We start from the raw sequence: 19,413 nt of genomic DNA on the forward strand, positions 1-19,413 counted from the left end.
GCAAGTACATATGAAATTAATCAGACACAAGGATTCATTTCAGAAGAAAATGCAGTAAAATAAAATAATAACATAAAAATAAAATCCTATCCTACCACGCTGCGAAGGACCACATGTGAAGACGCCCCTGGCTGCCCAATGCACAGCGTAGGTTTAGCAGCAGAACTGAGCAGCCTGCACATCCTTGGTACTTTGTCCCACCAGATTTCAGCTACAGCCCCATGCATGGAGCTCATCAAGTAAATCCCATCAGATAATTAAAAAATCACAGTGCCACTTGAGGTGGCTGCATGCTGTTAAGTCACAGTGGCTGAAGGTGTTCCCTTTATCAGTGCTCTGATTGGCCCAGGAAGAATTTTGGAAGTTGCTGCCTGAAGCTAGAAAAGTCAAAAGAGTAAAGGACAACAGCCTGAAACCCATCCAGCTGGCAGTGCAGACACTGAGGCTGCAGTCCCAGGCCATGGGCCACTAGCTAACAGCCAGACTGGCACGGGGACAGCCTCAAGCTTGTCTCAGCAACCACACAGAAACACAGCAGATAGAGAAACAACTCAGGAGATGGGCATTACAACACGATGGGGATGTGAGAAATTAACCCAAATGGCCCCTTACTTCAGGGGACAGCCAGCACTCCGTGGTGCCAACCTGTTGTGCACACTCACCTTTCTGTTGCTGCACACACTGCAGTGGCAGATGCTGGAGGCCACCAGAGCGGCAGCAGAGGTACCAAGATCACAGGCAGAGATACAGGTAACAAGAGGGCTGCCGAAGCTATTAAGCATGTGTTAAACGTGACCTCTAACAATTTTCCCAAATATTTGCCAAAAAAACCCACTACCAACACCAAGCGGAGAACTGCAGCAGCCCAGTCTTAGCAGAGCCCAGCTGCTGTCCCTGCTCTCTCCTGTCATGAGCCAGCAGCAAAAGGAGTCTAACACTGCCTCTGAGCCCCACCCCTTCCAATCGAGCCGTTGTGGTGAATCAGGCCCATGGCACTGGGAGACAATGTTTGGGAAGCAGAAACTGATCGTTTCGTTTAGCATAAATCGTACAAACAGCGTAAACTGGTTCAGGCAAAGCTATGTTCATCTCTGTGATAAATCCTCACCTCACCCTCTCCCCTATTTTGTATTTGTTTTCCTTTTTTTTCCACCAAGAAACATCTTTACTATTATAATGCAAAAGAAACCTATATGAATTGCTCCCTGCAAAGCACAGCCTGTAAACAAGATTGTAGCAACAAGGGAACAAGTCATGGCTCCCTTTCAGGCATCCCCATAGTAATCTGCTTTTGTCCCCATTATGCAGGACACGTTGCAGGGCCCCATGCGAGGGCCTTGTGCAGAGCAGAACAGTGGAATTACAACAAAGGAAACCTTTTGTTCCCACAGAATAGAAACGGTCCTGATTTTTCAGACCTTTCCATCCAAGTGCGCTCCTGACAAGGCAGGGAGTGGGACCAGGAAGGGCAGGAGGGCTGTGCAGCATGACAAGCCAGCTGATCTCTTTCACCACGTGCAGTATTAGCACCTGCCTCCTTCTCCGTTTCTCTGCCTCTCTCCTTCTGGCCCACATGGAGCCGGGGAGCACAGGACTCTCCCACCTTCCTTGGCAGCTGAACCACAGCCGAAGGCATCACGGCACAGGGAGGGCAATATGGAAAGCAAATGTACACAGTGTAACCCCACTTGCTGGCAGCTCAACCCAACCTCTCAAATACCGCACTGGTCAGTGGGAAACAGTGCCGCACACACTGCTGGCTCCGCACAGAGCAGCCTCAGCAGATGGAGAAGACCCGCCCAGGAAAGCACAGCCTGCCTGAGGTGTGCAGCCTGGGCAGTCGGCTGCTGTGCCATGCTTCGTTGGCACAAGGAAGGAGACTAGACACTTTCCTGTGCAAACTCATGTTCCATGCTACCACTGCAGGAGCTGGGAAACATGCAATCTGGACCCTTTCATTATAGCACTTATTGGGTGCCCTGTAGAGCAGCTTATCATGGTATTTACACGCCCATTGCTTGTCCTTTTGCTATGGATGGCACAGCTTCTCCAGGCATTTTGTTTCCTTCTTCTATTACTTTTTAAGGTAGCACTTGCCAGGTTCAGGCTTCCCTGTCGTTAGCTACACAGAATGCCACAGCAATAATTTGTTTCAAATAAGAGTTGTAGCACCCCAGAGTCCTGTCAAGCCAAAGAGAATGAACTGTAGTTAATGAATATGTGCTTAATATGGCTTAACAATAAGTAGAGACAAATCAGCCTTACCTGAAGGCTATGATTCTATGAAAGGTTGCCCACTCCACCTGCTTGGTGTTCGTGATGCTTTCCACGCAGGAACCAGGAGTTGTGGCAGGGAGGAGGGACTGCGATGCCTTCAGGACCCCAACAGAGGTGGTATGAGCAAGAGCTGCCCATGAGATGTCTGCCTATCTGGGGCAGCCAGATTGAACATCCTGCCACCAGATGTATTGTCTTTGCCAGAAAAGAGAAATGAAGTAAGAGCTTTCTTTCTCTACCATTTTATCTGCTCCGTACAGGATTGTCAGACTACGCAGAAGTACTGAGCAGCAGACAGTGACATGTTTGCACTGCATTTGCATTGTTTACAGAGAAAGGCAAAACATGCTCATTTTGACTGAACATGAAGGAGAAAATGATCACACGTGAAGGCCGGAGTAACAACCGGATGATTTCCCAGTGTGGATCGAATGCAGACATACCATGGTCTGAGCTGGCCCCAGGTCCTTAGGGGCAGCAGGAGGACCACAAGTTAGCCCAGCCCTGCTGCCCACACAGCCACAGTCACCGCTGCTCACAGACTGCATGGAACAGGGCACGGGCACAGCAGTACATCACGTCGAGCAGTGGACGGATGGATGAAGACAGCTTTGGTGGGTGGGACGCTGGGCATGCTGGTAAGCGGGGAGAGAGGGAAGCAGGGATCATTTCAGTCTGGAGACCCCTCAGGCATCATACCAAGCATTGGCACTGCAGGCTTGGAGCTGGCCTTCATCTTGCTCCTCACTGGCAACTTGAAAGGCCCGGGAGAACTTTGCAAAGTGGCTGATGCTCCTATAGTTAAGTGTAAGTTGTCGGTCTCCAAATTGTACAGGGACCAGAATAGCAAACTATTCAGAGGTGGGTACCACTGTGCAGGCGGGCAGCTTCATTTCAGTCAAATATAGGGGAGAAACAATGGAAGATGTTTCCTGTCACATTAGATCTATTCTATAGCTGTTAATAAAAGAAAAAAGAGGAGGAGGAGGCGGCATTTTAGAAGCTATTATTTGAATACTGTAGTTTCAAATGGTATCTTCAGAACTTGAGACTAATTTTGAGGAATAAGGGTTAAGGTTAGAACCAAAGGGGCTTTGAATTGAAAATAGAGGGCAGGTAAAAGGTCCCTGAGCTTCTCAGCAAGCTGATGCCAGAGCTGCCAAATAAATCCTGACCTCCTGATTTCCAGGACAGCATCCTTGCCAAGCAAGTGACATGCTGCACTGTAGCACAAGATGCCCCTACAGTCCCAGGGCTTTGCTTGCTGCTTGCCCAGGAGATGGGAAGGCAGAGGGGTGGCATTCATATCCTACAGCCCTCATCAACCCAACGCAGACCACTTCGGCTCTTGGATGTGGGAAATAGCATTATTCAAAGATCTGCCAGGAGAACATGAAAGGGCAAGAAATTGGTTTTGTTATAGCCTAGGCTTCAGAAAAGCAGGGAGGTGTTAATACAGTCTTTCTACATTGGATGCACAGACAGAAGGTCACTGTCATGGCCCCTGTGCGAGTCCAGCCAGAGATCAGAGAAGCTTACTCTCTTGAGGAAAAGCAAACATTTGTTGTTCTTCTATACCACTACTAACAACAGAAACTTCAGATTTCTTCTTACCTTTCTCTGAGCACAGACAGCCTCTAAAACTATCTGAGCAGATAGCTCTTCTCGTGGCTGCCACCAGCACAGGCTTCACCATGTTTGCACAACACATCATTGTAAACTCATTTCCTCCCCTGGCTCATTTGTTGAGGGCTGCTAAGGGCTAACAGAGGGGCCTCTGAGGACACTGCCAAAATCCAGCACAGCTGGAGGCTTTTCTTCAGGTACCAAGAACTGCATTTTTCAAGACCAGCAGCGTATGGGACATTACCACAAATGAGAATTTCTGCAAGGTACAGTGCCCAATATATTAGAGGACCTCCAGGATGAGCTGGAATAAAACCTCTCCCTGGCAGCAGAGCACAAGCACTCAGACTCGCCTGGTGACAGCAGAGATCACTGTGGTTGCCCAAGAAGAGGAATGGCTTCTGTGGGGTCCCCAGCCACCCCCTCTGCCCAAACACACCTTCCAGCTCCACAAGACTGCAGCAAAATCATACTCATGTTTAGAGGGAAAAATAGTAGGAGGCAGAGGCCAAAGGAAATCTGCCTGCAAATGGCACACACCAGCGTGAGGAACAGAGGAAGGGGGAGGGGGGGGATCAGCAGTCCCATGAGGCCAAGCTTCCCAGAACAAGCAGCACTGCTTTGCTGGTGTTGGGTTCCCCAGCCTTCCCTAGGTCCACATGCTCACTGCTACGTGCCTAGGACACCTGATAGAAAACCAGGAGTTTTCTGTTCACACAACACACCGACAGCTCGGTCAGAGGAGGGGAGAGCAAGAGGAAACCAACCAGCCCAGTGCCTCCTTGCTATGCTTGTGTGTCCCACTGTGCTCATGTGGGTCCCTCAATCACCACCTGCTTTTCTTGTAGGATGCATCTGGGATCCCCCCCTGGTAGGATGCTTCCCCACCAGGAGGTCAATAACAAGTGCACCATAAGGAGAGGAGGAACAATCTCCACCCCAAAGTTCATCTGGTCTGAGACTTCTCCTGGCCAGAAAATGTGGGCATGGAAAAGAACTGGGTCTGCTGGGAGGCAAAGGGCAGCCTATTAAACTCTTCATTTCTCTCCACACATATAAACAAGGACACCAGAAACAAAAGCCTGTGACATGTCTATTAGGAAAAAAAAAAGCAAAGGCATCTATTTTCCTCTGTGCCCCACACTGCCCAGTCTGAAAAAGAGACAGGGATGACTTTTCAACTTAATTAATAATGCAAAACCTGAGGAAGGGGCAAGTTGCGCAGAATCCAGCAAGAGAGAGACTGCAAAGAGACGGATTTGCTGATAACACAGCACTTCGAAAACAAGCTTTGGCTGTTCCCCTCTTGACACCACGTCTGTTGCCTACCAGGGCAATCACATCCAAGTGTAATTGTCTAACAATTGTTCTGCACTGAGAAAATAGTTCTGATTACAGACATTAACACGTTTAGGCATTAAGCTTCCTCACTGTAATTACCCTTGAGCTTAGTCTCACAAATGAATTAATGTGCTGATCGCTTGGACTAATAGAACCAGCAAAAGGGTGATGAATTGCTTCCAAATCAGATAAAATCAAGCGTGACATCATTTAATTAATTTCAAGGCTTGTGGGGAGGAGAAAGGGGGTCAGCGTGATGCTGGAAAGTAACGTATCTCTCCCTTAGTGATTTCTTTGGAGACAGAAAAAGGCAAACAGGAGGATGGGGAAGGGACAGACACACACTAGGTGAGAATGGGGCTGTGTAATTTCTGGAGATGAGCATGCAGCAGTGCGCAGCCAATGCACTGCTCACCCTGCTCTGAGGTTAAGCTGATCTCCAAACACCAGGGCCCATGCATAAACCCCTTCTCTCAGCCTCCCTAGGGTCACTGTTTCTCTGCTCTTTGCCTTGGTCCCACATGGGGACGAGGCTGCAGTCAGCCAGGAGCTTGCTGCAGCCAGCAGGTACACTCAGCTACCTCTCTTGGCTTCCCCTGCACTACCAAGAGCTTCCCAGTCATTTTTCTTCCAAAGGGAACAAACGGGACCGATGGAGAAGATGTGGCAGGGCTCTGGACCACTGCTGAGTACAGGCTCTCTCAAATTAAAACCTCCCTCACCTGTAACACCGCACAGGAGCCTGTAGCTGTTGGGGGTTACAGGCCGAGCTCTCTCCTTGCAGCCCAGCAGATTGCCATCCATCACTGATTTCACACACAGAAATCCTACACAAAGAGCCACCAAGAGAAAAGGTCATATAAATCAAAGGTCCCCATGACAGCTCACACTTAGAGCTGGCTTCTGCAGCATGAAAGCAGCCCGGCTTTTTATGTACACATGGAGGGATACAGACTTTACAGAGACATATGGTCCTGGCCTTATGCCAGCTTAAAACATATGGTAGTAGCGCACACATGCAGACATATATCCACTGTCTGGAGCTAAACAGACACTCATCTCTTCTGAGCATACACCATGTTAGTCAGTGTGGCAGAAAGGAGCTCTGCTGTTGGCAGTCAGGCAGGCTAAACCCAGGTCTGCACCACACAAGGATTCATGCACCTCAGGGACCCGGAGCTTCATCTCTGCTTCAGTCTCCAGCAGTAAGAGAACTGGCAATGAAATAATTTCCTCCTCTCTGAAAGATGTTCTGGCGTGAAAAGGCTCATGAAATGCTCACAGACCGCTACAGAGAAGGGGCCCTCCTGAGCACCATGCGGGGGCTCCTCGGCAGCATGAGAATGTCACGGCATTCTGTAAGTGCAAGAGAGGGATTTGCTTTTACACTGTGACATTTGCCAAACAATTAAGGTGAAGAGCAATGTGCTATAATCACTTTTAGTATTAAATACACACAGTAAAAATAAATGTTTAAAAGGCATCCTTTGCTTTTTTCTTTTTACGAGCATAGGATGTGTTGTTTTGCACATTAGTGTAAGAACCCTTGCAGCTACGATCATAAGATTCAATCCTAAGTGTGTAATTATTACCAGGGTCTTGCTTCTTCTCCCATTATGCATTAACTACGCCTAAGAGATCCAGAAACAGAAGGATCTGAGCTTTCCCAGATTAATGGTTGTTTGGAGGATTTGTAGTGCAGGTTTCTTATTTTTCTTACATCGTGATTCAGCATTGTCTGAGAGATCAAAACACATAAATAAAAATGCATTATGCACCTACTGCTCAACCAAAATGAGCGCTGACCTTGGAGGCCCCGGTTGGTTCCCGATTGCAAACCAAGCCACCAACTATTTCCCCACCAAAACTAGCTCCCCGAGGCAGGAACCTAGGGGAAAAACTGGCTTTAGCACCACCACCCTTTGGGGTCAATGCAACAGCTCTACAGCTGGACAACATGCTGGCCCTGCCATAAAGGACACACATGGCTTGCCCCTACTCTGGCTCAAAGCCTATGGAAGGGTGCTAGTTCATTTGGACCCGGGGTCCTGGACCCGGAGCTAATCCAGCTCCTCACAACTGGTATTTCTATACATGGGGCTGCCTTAGTAACTCTAGGAGGAGATGTCCCCAAAAGAAGATTTTCATCTATGGGGCTGGTGTCATGCCGAATGCAAGGCCCTTGCCTTGCACATGTTAGCAGCAGTGTTTGCATTTCTGCGTGCAGTACGTTAACATTCATGTATTTGTCTGCTGCCAGCCTTAGGAGCAAGAAATGTCCTCTAACTGCAATTTCATCCTGGTCAAGGTAACTGACCTCTTTCATTAAGTGCTCTCCAAATTTCCAATCTGTCCACGAATGTAAAAAATCTGTGCTAATTACAGGCCTGTCAGGAGGCCAGAAGTGCAGAGGGCAGATAAGGGGACTTCTGGGCATTATTTAAAGGCACAGCACCAACATCAGCAAGGTTTTGGGCTTGCACTAACACACTGTCCTGGTCTCTGCTATTCAGGCAGGGTCATTTAAAAACAGAGCCCTAAATTTGATAGTGGCTGCAGTATGAGGCACTGCCTCTGCCTCCCATGGGCACAGCAAAGCCCCACATGTATGATGTAGTAACACGCCAAACAACATGTATGCATCACTTACAAATAGTGTTCAATTAAACATAATGGCTTATTAATACAACACATATAATTTGAGAAGTGATACGAGATCTTTCCTTTTTATATCCTTTTTAATGGGCACATTTTTAAACTCACTAACCCTTTTTCCTTTTTTTTTTTCCTCTTAAAGTTCCCCGCCTTTATGTAGAAAGACCCCATCAGTGTGAAGTGGAATATAATGCAGTTTATTACCACTAACAAGAGAATGGCCCATAACTCTAAAGAGACAAAGCCTCAAGTGAGCTATGAAGGTCATTTTCTAGCATCCAGAAAAGAAATGTAATGCTGACTGTGCCATGCTTCCCATTTTGGAGACAATGTGGGCTGCTTTCAGCTCTCTTGTAATAAAGAGTAAAAATGAAGATTTTTCTTCTTTCAGACCAAGTTTCAGACGGTCAGTCCTCCTTGCCTCAGAGGAAATGAAGATGGGTATCCATCTGCATTTTCCAGCATTACTTATACCCCTCTGGGTGTGCTGGTTGGCACGTTCACACCTTTAGGAGACACAAAGCCTGGGCTGCGCATGCAGCCACTACCTCTCCCTGCCAGGTGCACCCAAACACCTCAGTGGGTGAAGGCTCACACAGCAAACTCTCAGACTCTGTGAGTACAAGGTTACCGCTACACCTCTCCAATAATGTATTGCTTCCTTTTTCGGAAATCAGGCCTTCCTGGACACCCCCATCCCTTCTTCATGCAGCCACGAAGCTACAAGCAATGTTAAAACACAGTGATGCACTAAAGCCAATGTGGCATCAACCGGGGGCATCACACTGTGGTGTGATGCTCAAAATCACAACCTAGTGTGGTGTCAGGATGTGCTGTGGCACTACCAGCAGAAAACCTCTGTTTTCTAAATGATGACATTAAAATATCAATGATTAAGAAGTTCATGGTCTTCTTTGGGGTAGGCAGAGAGGGCCATGTAAACTCACCAGCAGCCACGCTAAGCTTGGAAGTGAAAAGCAGGCAGCAAACAAATGCTGAAACACACACTGGGACCATAGGCTGACCACAAGTAAGCAGTGAGCTCAGCTCGCAAGCACAAGGCAGCCTGCAGGGAATCAGCACCGAACACACTACATATTCACAGCTGAACAACTCTTCCAGGCTCTAATCTTGCTGCTAACAGACCAGGAAATACACTTTCTTCTGAGGCTCAAAGCTGGTAAATTGCCTTAACCCCACTTAAGTCAACACATGTGGGCTGAAGCAGATGGGTAAAGGATGTGACCCTACCTGTTTCCTTGGGATACCACCCAAAGGGCTGGACACCCATCACTTATCGCTAACTAGCTCATCACTAACTGATGAACGTGCAGCAGCTTTGCCACAGACCACAATTTGACTTTCCTACTTGAGGTGTCAAATGTCATCCTAGCGATGCATAAGCAACAACACCCAGGCACAGCTTCGAGATTGATACTTAACGATGCACAGAAAACAGTGCTGTTTGTGAACCCTGGCCCTGAACTCTGAGGCCTTCTTTCAAGACAAGCTCGGCACATACTCCTCGGCACATACTCCTCGGCACTATTTCAGTGCATTAGGTGTAAAGAATAATTTCTTTTTTATCCCCATGGGAGGGGAAGAGATGATCCACAGCACCCAGCTGAAGCCAAGAAAGTAATTTGGGAAGAAGTCGTCCTTTCATCACAGTAACCACAGTTAGAACAAGACACAAACGCATGCACTAGCGCTAATGTCATCAGAAGCCTCAGCAGGGTAAACAAACCCAAAGAGGGCAGAACAGAACTGCTCTGGATCAGCATTTTGATGCTTTCCTGGAAGACCTGATCCAGTGAATCTGAGCTTTAAAGTAATTCTTCTGGTAGAAGGCAAGACCCAGCTCCAGTCTCAGACTAACATCCCGCACGTGTCACGTCCAGCCAGCCCAGAACCACGCAGTGCTTAGCCCAGGCTGGGCTGAAAACTGCCAACAGTTCTCTAGAGCAGGAGGAAATGCTAGAGAAACCCCTCTGATTTTCTAAATAAGCAACACTGCCACTGAGTGAAAAAAAGTGATTTTGTTCCTGGTGTATCCAAACCCTCCCTCCTTTCAAAAAGCACTGTCTCTCCCTGGGAGCTGCCTGGGATTTCCCTCTCTTCTGCCAGTGTAGGCTGAGATCTAATTTAGCAGCAATATAATACAGGAAAAAAATGCATTTTATTCCTATAAAATGTTGCTTATTATGGGTCCTAGCCTGCCAACACTGTGAGACAGGCATGGGAAATATTTCCAGTACACAATAACAATGCTAACGCTAACTTATTGACTTGTCAAAGCTGTGCATGTTGTACACTTGCTTTTAGACACTGATATACAGTGATTTTCACACTTAGTCTACACTTGCACTTATGTCTGCCCATAGAGGAGTTCAATACAAGAGGTATTGACCCAGTACTGCAAATCTGTCAGAACTACCATGCTAAGCAACAGGTCTTTGGCATGTTCCTTAGTGCAGAAAGAAGCCAAAGAGATCCAGAGAGCATCTGTATTTGCATTTCTGTACACTTATCCTGTTTGCAGAGTAAAGCAATGAATCCAGCACCAGCATCACCCTTTTCCATTGACCACACTCTGACTGCACAGATGAAATGGTACAGCACATACTTGAGGAGTGGGGAACCCACCTTCCTTGCTGGCCCTGTGCAACACAGCACCCAGCAGCAGCCCACCAGCAGGGCACAATGTCAGCTCCGGTTTTGCTGCAGGACTAGCACCCCAGGATCCTGCACTGGCCTCCAAGGTGCTGGGACGGAGCTCCAGGCCTGCTGGTGCCAGATGAGGTGGCTGTGCAGAGTGCACCAGAGCACAGGAGCTCACATTTGGAGTTCAGTTACCTGAGAGTGGTGCCCCAATGCTGTAAATTGGCTTTATTTACTAACACATGGCATTTCCCTGACTATTACCATTCTGAACCACCCAGATCTGTCAATCTAATGGAGATATATGGACAGTAAGAACATGCACTGGAAAACTACTGGCAGGTTGTGCTAAACAACCAGATTTAATCAGCTGATAAATTATTCACTCCAACTGAGAGTCAAACATACTATTTGAGCCTATTTATGGATGTCTGATTTGTGCAAGTGATTTTCCATCGCTTTATTATGTTTGCTAATGCATTATGAAAACCACGTTGTGATAACGGTCTTACTTAAGTCATTTTGCTCTGCGAGCAAATACCAGAAAGCTCGTTCCATCCAAGGCCAGGGGCACGTTCCCGTGGGCAACAGTTAGTTACACCCCGCTGTGTCGTTTCTAAGGATTTCTGCAAAGAGCTAAGCGCCAGCACAATGGGAATTTCATTCAAGGGAAGCCCTTACACTGCCAGGACCCCAAGGGGCACTGTGGTCCCCCCAGGTACGGCCGCAGCTGTGACAAAGCACAGGCATGGGGCTGGGCTGCCTGCAGCCAGCTCTCGGGGAGTGTCGGTGGTGGCTGGGAAGGGGACGCAGCGGTCACTGCATTGAACTGGTCGGCGTGACCAAAAAAGCAGCAACCACAGGCAGCACAGTGGAGGAAAATCCCTGGCTCCACTACTGCAACCCACAGTGCACCAAGCCCACTGCTTGTTTTGAAGAAAGGCTTGCACTCCAGCATTCCCCAGATCATTATTTTTGTGGGTTCTGGTGTTGCTTCAAAGGTATGCAGCAATACACATCTCGTCTGCTGACCCACAGGGACTCTGCCCTGGGCAGCAATGCATTTCTGGAAAAGACTAGGCCGTAAAGAAGCCAGAACCTAAACAGATCTGGATGACACTGGTCTGCCAGCCAGGTTTGGTACCAAACCCATCCTGGTGCATAATCTCAGAGAAGTGCGCTGAGTGGACAGTGTCAACAGATATCCTAAAAACCCCTGTTTAATGTTGAGCACTGCTGCAGGGTCCCCTGTCACATGCCTAACCCTTCCCTGCCCGCCTTCCCCACAGCACAGAGCCCCTGGCTCCAGTCTGTTTCCTTTCATTGCCAGAGGCAATCACCTTCCTGTGCAGAGCAGGCTTCACCCATTTCTGTAGCTGTCAGAAAAGACATGCATGTGAACCCAGCTGAGCTGTAACCATGTAATGCCACTGAAATGCCCCATGCAAGAATGGGCTGAGAGCTGGGGAGGGAAGGCAGGGAAGTCCCCAAGACCGAGGCAAGTTGGAGGCACCAGTGCCTCCAGTATCATGCAAATACCATAAAGAAGGTGGTGGGAGCGGGGAGGCAGGGAGAACCTTTTGTAAAGACTGCGGAAATTTTCAGTAAAATGAAAACAAATTGCTCTAAGTAAACCATTTGTCACAGTCTGATTACTCTGCTGCCACTCCGGGAACACCAATTTGTCATGCTAGATCAGGATAACAGCAGGCTGACTGTACGGAATGGTGTGCTGCCTTCTGGTTTTGTTGCTTGCAATGAGTGAGGACAGTGGGGAGCTCCCGCAGCTCCTTCCCAGCACCTTGTCCCTCCCAGCAGCACACTTGACCCAAGTTTCCTTCTCCTTAGCAATACCCAAGGCTCACCAGTTTGTACATGGAGTAATAAAAATAAACACTAAGAAACAAAATAACTGCTGCACAATTCACTAATTACAGGCAGTGCTACAGCAGGTATTCAAAGAAGGTTACTGTAAGGGAGCAAGAGGCAAAGATTAGCCAAAATGCACAAAGCATGGGAAATCTGCAGAAAAAATTCCAGTCCAAGAATTAATTCCCTTAGCTTCACCACCCAGAGCTAAGAAACAATTGTTAGAGTTTCCCCTGCCTGTGTCTCTCTGGAATTATGCAATGGTCTGTAATGCTGAAACAAAACAATTAACTCCAGCCCAAATAAAAGTAATCTTTCAGTCAACAACAACAAACCCTCACAATGTCATTTTGGGTAAAACACTCCATTCAGTCCAATACAAAGTCTTTCATCTCCATTTCAAACTATTAAGCTTTTCTCCAAACCTCTTCTTTTAAATTGGTTGGTCAATGTACCTTCAATATTAAAAACTTCTGTTTTAACCGGAGGGAAAGGCCTTTAAAAATAACTTTTCATTGGGGAAAAAATGGAAGCTGTCACCACGGCTAGCAACCTCTCTCACAAATAAATGCTCCCCATGTCAAACACAGTGTTGCTACAGATGCTTATATGGCTCTGCATCCTACCTTGACATTCTCAATCTGCATGGAAACAGGGTGACTAAAACCAGTGAGAATCACCCAAACCCACTGCCAGCTTCACAGGAATAGTACGTAGAGAGCTCAGTTTACCAAGACACATGCTTGTCATTGTACTAAGAACACAGAGAACTGATCCCCTCCAAACCTGCTGCAGTGGTTATTCCAATACAACAGAAAACTGATCCTGCTGTTTCTTGGTCCAACATAACTACTTAGCTCAAATTCCTCATTTCACTATCCTGAGGCTCAACAGAGAGCAGAGAGGAGGCAGCATCACCCAGAGACCCAGTGATGTTCTGGGAGTCCAATCTCAGCATGCTTTTTGACACATATACACATATCAGTGAGACACAAAGCTAACTAGACATGCAACAGAACTCTGCTGTAGCAAGACCATAGCTAATAGTCTTCTGTGGAATGTGATTCCTGCCGTAGCATTTTGGATTCAAGGCAGGCAACCTGGACAGAGTACATTTATCTAAGGGCTTCCAGGGACTGTAAACATCAGCATTATCTTTAAGAAGGATAACAGTGTGTGATACGTTTTAAACTTGTCCTAAATACCTGGCAGCAGCTCTACAGGATAAGTTGTTCTTTCCACCAAGTATATGCTTGGGATGGGAAGGGGAGCAGCTGAAAACCAGCCCATTTTTCTGCTTCAGGAAGACACTGAGACATAATTCAGGATTTACCCATCTGACATCTCCTGTATTCTAAAATCATAACCCAGCCCGCTGTGATCTACCCAGAGGCAAATATTCTAAAGAATAGTACATGGGAAACTTCAGCAGCTTTTGAGAGCAGCTAAAAGCTGTGGTTTCGTTACTTGTTAGGACAGTCGTACAAATTAGATGCATAGTGTTTTAATGCACATATCAGCAACTGCAATGACCACACCTAAGGAACCCAGAATAAGTAAGAAAGTAAAGAAAAACCACCTCTACAGCAGACAACACCTTTGCCATTTCCAGATGAGTCCACACTGCACATCAGAAAGGATTTTCAGGGCTCAACAACAGGCCCTACTGATTTAAGCACCAGTATTAGTGGCCGCAAGATACCAAACGAGGGGATCATAATTTCCTAAATCTTAATAGCTTTCTTAAGCCATTTTTATGAAGTCGGCACTTCTCACTCATGGGGATGAACATGAGCAGCTACTGCAGCTGACTTTTGTTTTACAGGAAAGAAGTGAGTAATTACCAACATTCCTTTAAGTCCTAGTAAAACAGCAAGGGCTGGTTTCCTAATCCCACGTCTAGGTCAATTCTAGAAGACCAAACATCCAAATCAATGCAAGCAAAATGCTGGCAAAACTGAGGGAGTAGATGATGGCACTGGGAGATCAAGCTATAAAGGGGACTTCTTTTGCTCCACAGAGACCATTAGCTATATGATGTCAGTTGCCAACATAAGTCTTCAATTCACCTTCGTCGTATTAGCAAAAAGCATCTGTCAACAGCTGAGCACAGACAGCTCTTGCAGTGAACACACTGCAAGGTAATGGAGAGAGAAGTGCTCATAATTCAAAAGGCAGGTTCAGAGTGTGCTCCTCTATAGTTCAAAGAGTGTAAACACTTTCCTCTTTATCATAGCTCTGCAAACTCCAATTGATCTGAAACCAACTTGCATTTTCTAAATGTTGATGCTGCGTTTGAACTTCAGTGAAAAATCCATTTGCTAGAAATGAAAGTTGCCAATTAAAATTGGTCTGTTTACGTTGCTCTGGGGAGCTGAGGAGGAGAGAGAGAAAGGAGAAGCCAAATAATTCATTAAGTGATCTATATGGTGCCACTATAGTTGGCAATTATAATTATCCTAATAAGGCCTTCCTGCTTATATAAGCCCTTCCATTCAGGGATCTCAAAACACTTTGCAACCATTAATGATGTTAGCTTCATCACATTCCTGACCTCGTTTTACAGCAGAGGGAATTGAGGAAAAGTGAGAAAACAGCACAATTTTCTGTAACAGATAGCTTTCATTTTGTAACTGCCTGTAAAGTTTATACTTGAAACTAAATCACGTTTAAGAATCAGGGTCAGTTCTGAGTTCTTAAGCTGGTAGTCCTTGACTCACAGTTTGAGAGCGAGGAAAAAAAAAAGGAAAACACTGGTGAGAACTGTGTGAGCAGGGAAGGCCTATCTGCAAACCTTCTGCAAAGAGCCTTGGGTCACTGAGATCTGTCACCCAGGCAATGTGGCAGACTCAAACACAGAGCTTCTGCCTCAGGCCCTTGCACAAAACCATTCCCTTCCCTACCTCAAACAGCATGGACGCGTGGGACGGGCATTTTCAGAGTCCATTTCTTCAAATCCACAGGTCTTGGTTTGGGCTCCTTCTCTGAAAGAAAAAGTGACAAAGAAGCAACATGAAATCCTGGGAAAAGAAGGAAAAATGAAATAAGCAGTTGGACACAATGTATTGTACCTCGGAGAAAGCAGGACTTCAATAGCAGCCACTACGGATTTCTCAAGAACAAATTGTGCCAAACCAATACAATTTCTTGCTATGAGGGAGTGACAGGTTTCGTAGAAGAACAGAAGCAAATATAATATATCCTTACTTCAGACATTGTTTTTTATAGCATTCTCCTGGCTGAATTAAGGAAGCAAGGGAATTTCACATTGCAGGAAAAATGCAAAAGTTGGGAAGCAGTACATGGAAAGCAGTTATCAATGTTTCACTGCTGAAATGGTGGGACGGACCCACATTCCACAGGGAGCTGCACTATTTAATACTTTAATTAATGATCTGGTGAAACAGAAAGCAGGCTTATTAAGTGCAGATTTTGTAAACTGAGGAAGAATGACACATTCTTTGGAGAATAGACCTGGAACTGACAAGGATTTAACAAATGAGAGCTCTAGCCCCAAACACCAGAATGCTCCTCAACAGGAATAGGGTTTGTTTTGCCTGCAAGGTACATGAAACAATCCTTCTGCTCTCTGCAGTGGGGGAAAGGCCTCGGCTAAAGCACCAGATTTGGAATCTGCATTTCTAGAAAACTGGATGACACCTGGAAGAGTTTCACAGAATGAGGACACTAAACCTGTCAGGGGTGTCCCAAATTTTTCTTCTGCAAAAAGAGAAGGATTTTATCATTGCAAACCACTCATAAATCTGCTGCAGAGAAGAGAGACCACACAAATTCTCCTTTGCATGGCTTTTCTACACCCATCAGTACTCTTTTAAAAATGAAATTAACTTTCTTGCTCACATATTGAAATTCCCTTCACAACCAGCTAGCCAAACAATGTTAATGCTAATTTTAATTCTGAAAAGCATACAAAAAAGGGGAAATTTTCTCATTATTAACAGAAGAAAAAACCTACTTAGCATATCTAAATGAAAAGTGTAAGATCTGTAACCTGTACAATAGCAATCATGAAAAAGCTACAAGATGGAATTATTCTCTCAGGGCTTTTATCAAGGTAGTTATCCTAAGTTAAATGCGAAATCCACCCTGAAATCACTCCGAGAATTCTGTACTCACTTCTCTACTGTAAATAATCCCCCATGCAATACTAAATGTTCTCTGTTTATGACTCCATAATTCAGGCTGCGCCAGCAATTAGCACCCACAGTGATAGCACTGCTGCATTATTTAAGAGTTAGAGGAAGTTGCTGCCTGACTTGCTGGTGGGGCTGGGGTAGAGTGCCTGCTCACACTCCTGCTTATCGCTTCCTCAGCACCCACAGATCCCTGTTGACCCCAAATGAGGTAAGGATGAAGCACTTACTCATAGTAATTTTGCTATGTTTCTGGATTCTTGGGTCTGATTTAAATTGGATGTGATCTAAAGTTTGTCTGATTCCTCAGCGTCTGGTGCTAAGCTACATTTCCTAAGAAACGTATTTTGCAGATGATCTACTTTTCTGTACAACTTGTACCCAAATTTTAATCTGTCTCCACCATTCCTGAATCATAGAAGTGGAGAAAAAGCACTTTTAAAATGATATTTTTGATGTCATATGAAAGGCAAGCTTCTCTAAATATGAGATGGAGCCTTCTCTCAGTGGAGCCAGAGTTAAAACTCTGTAAGTAGGAGTATCTGGATAACAACGGGCCTGAGCACTAAGTCTAAAAGCAGTGCTGCATGCAGGGACCATCCTTTGAAGTTTGTGTATTACAGCAGCAGACTACACAACACAAGCGTAGCAAGGAGATGGGCACCAATACCCTTGGACAGGTTTGTGGGGTGCAGAACAGCTGTAAGACTCAGCTTTGCTGAGGGTCAGGCTGAACATGTTCCAATCGTTTAATGCCATACATTTACCATAGGAACCACAAGTGTAAAAAAGTGGAACAGAGAGTATGCTGGGCAGATATCACATCCATTATTTATTTTCAGTAAGTGCAGAAGTCTGACACCACAAGTCTGCATTAAATAAACATGTTTCTTCCCATATTCATTAACACAACTGCTATTTTCATCGCACTAACAACATGAATTCATTACTACTGCACAGCGTCTGGGTATGTTACCGGGAAGTGATTTTATGCATTGTTATTTGTAACTGAATTAGAGATAACAGGCAAACAAAATCCCAGAACTTGTTATGATAACACTGCCTGGAGAAGACCCTGACATTCTTGTTTATTGATATTTTGGGATGCCATGAGTCTAAATTCTATCTCCTGCCTTCTTTGAGGCTGTCATTAATTTGACAGGACCAGAGGTGGCTGAAGCCAACAGGAACAGGGGTTCAGGTGGGAGATAGCCAGGTTAACGTGGCTGCATAGACTACTTGAAAGCTGCTCAGCATCTTTACTTAGGAGACACAAACTTTGGTAAGAAAGCCACAACTGAAACCTAAAAGCTTAACCAAATCTTGCTGGTCTCTAACCAAACAGCTGGGGAAACACTTCAGACATCAACAATTCCACACATGCAAAGACATAAAAAAGCCCAATGGCCACAGGATGCTGCTACATAAATTCAGGCCACATTAAGCATTATTTCCTTTTAATAGCGAGGAGTAGTTAACCATCGGAACAATTGGACTAGGGACTTGATACAGTCACCTAGGCAGGACATCTGCATTTTAAAAGCTCCACAGTAGCTCAAAAAACGTTCTCAAATGAGCACAGGAAACAATACTATGGGCTGTTGTATTCAGGAGGTCACTCTGAGACCACAGGGCACCACTGTTACCAGCTGTAATTTATGACACTATTTGAAGACCTTTGGTTCTCCTGCAACTAGTCCTCCTCTAGCAATGTATTAACTATTGAATATTTACTTTAAAGGCCTCAGATTTTGTGAAGACAGTCAAGCCATCCCCATTATGTATTTGCAGCTGATTTTACAAGCCACAAAAGCAGATCCTTAGCTAGAACAGTTCCACTGAAGTAAGCAGAGTTTGACCCCCTGTCATGAGATGAAAAACTTAAGTCCCCTATCACAGGCCCCTATATATTTCCATTTTCCCACATTATTCACCTAAATCTCCTCTTGATTTCCATGTAAGACTAATGGCTGTGATTAGATATCTCCACCTCAGCATCTTCAGTGCTGTGTCCTGGACTTTCTCTGGCATTTCCTCGATAATTCTGTTTATCCAAATTTTGCCATGTGTACGGCTTGCTTTCAGCATCTTTTGCCAGTACTTAAAGAGAATAATCAAGCCTAGCACTAATCAGCAAATAAATAGACTTAGTGAGCCCATGGCAAGAGGATAAACAGGATTAGCACTTCAGGAGGACAGAAAGAATACAGCTGGGCACTCAACAGGCAGGTTTTGCTATTGAGCCAAGAGTGCCGCGGTAAGTAGGGACAGGGGAGCTCTTAAAGCTTTTGTTTCTAACCAGAGATCTTTAGGAAAATACAACACTACATTGTGGAAGCTGCATGTTTATAAATATTTATACGCAATGTGAATTCATTAGGAATTATGATAACATTGCTTTAAGATTTTACTTACCTTTGTTAAATGGCTAAAACGTGCCTAATTTTAATGTATGTAATGTGCAACTCACACATTGCAGGCAATCCTGGGACCCTAGAACAATTCATGCTGGAAAGGACCTCTGGAAGTCTTGGTCTAACTTCAGACCTGGCCCTGATTGCCAACACTTTTCCACTAGAGTTCTCAAAATCTGCCACAGTGGAAACTGCACCCAGATAGGACAACTGGGACAAACACGTAGGACAACTTCCTCCCTTGCTTCCTCCTCCAGAAGTGAGGAGGAAGTGGGGATAGGCGGCTCTATCCCCAGACTTTCTTTCCTCCAGGCTGTACAAGACCACCCCACAACTGCTCTGCTTCATGTGCTCCAGCCTCCAAACACCTGCATGGTCCTCCAAACCGTATGCACCAAATCCTGATAGTATTTCCA

At 45.7% G+C, this 19,413-nt stretch overlaps 1 long non-coding RNA gene across 1 annotated transcript in view; it reads right to left on the reverse strand.

Moving 5' to 3' along the window:
• Positions 1–19,413, reverse strand: part of LOC110399648 — a 141,380-nt gene that overhangs the window by 7,035 nt on the left and 114,932 nt on the right. Inside the window, exon 14 of the long non-coding RNA XR_002439321.1 lies at positions 15,333–15,413. This is a non-coding gene — a long non-coding RNA (uncharacterized LOC110399648). The remainder of the gene's footprint in view (positions 1–15,332; positions 15,414–19,413) is intronic.

Source organism: Numida meleagris, chromosome 5, assembly GCF_002078875.1.
Source record: "Numida meleagris isolate 19003 breed g44 Domestic line chromosome 5, NumMel1.0, whole genome shotgun sequence".
NCBI lineage: Eukaryota > Metazoa > Chordata > Aves > Galliformes > Numididae > Numida > Numida meleagris.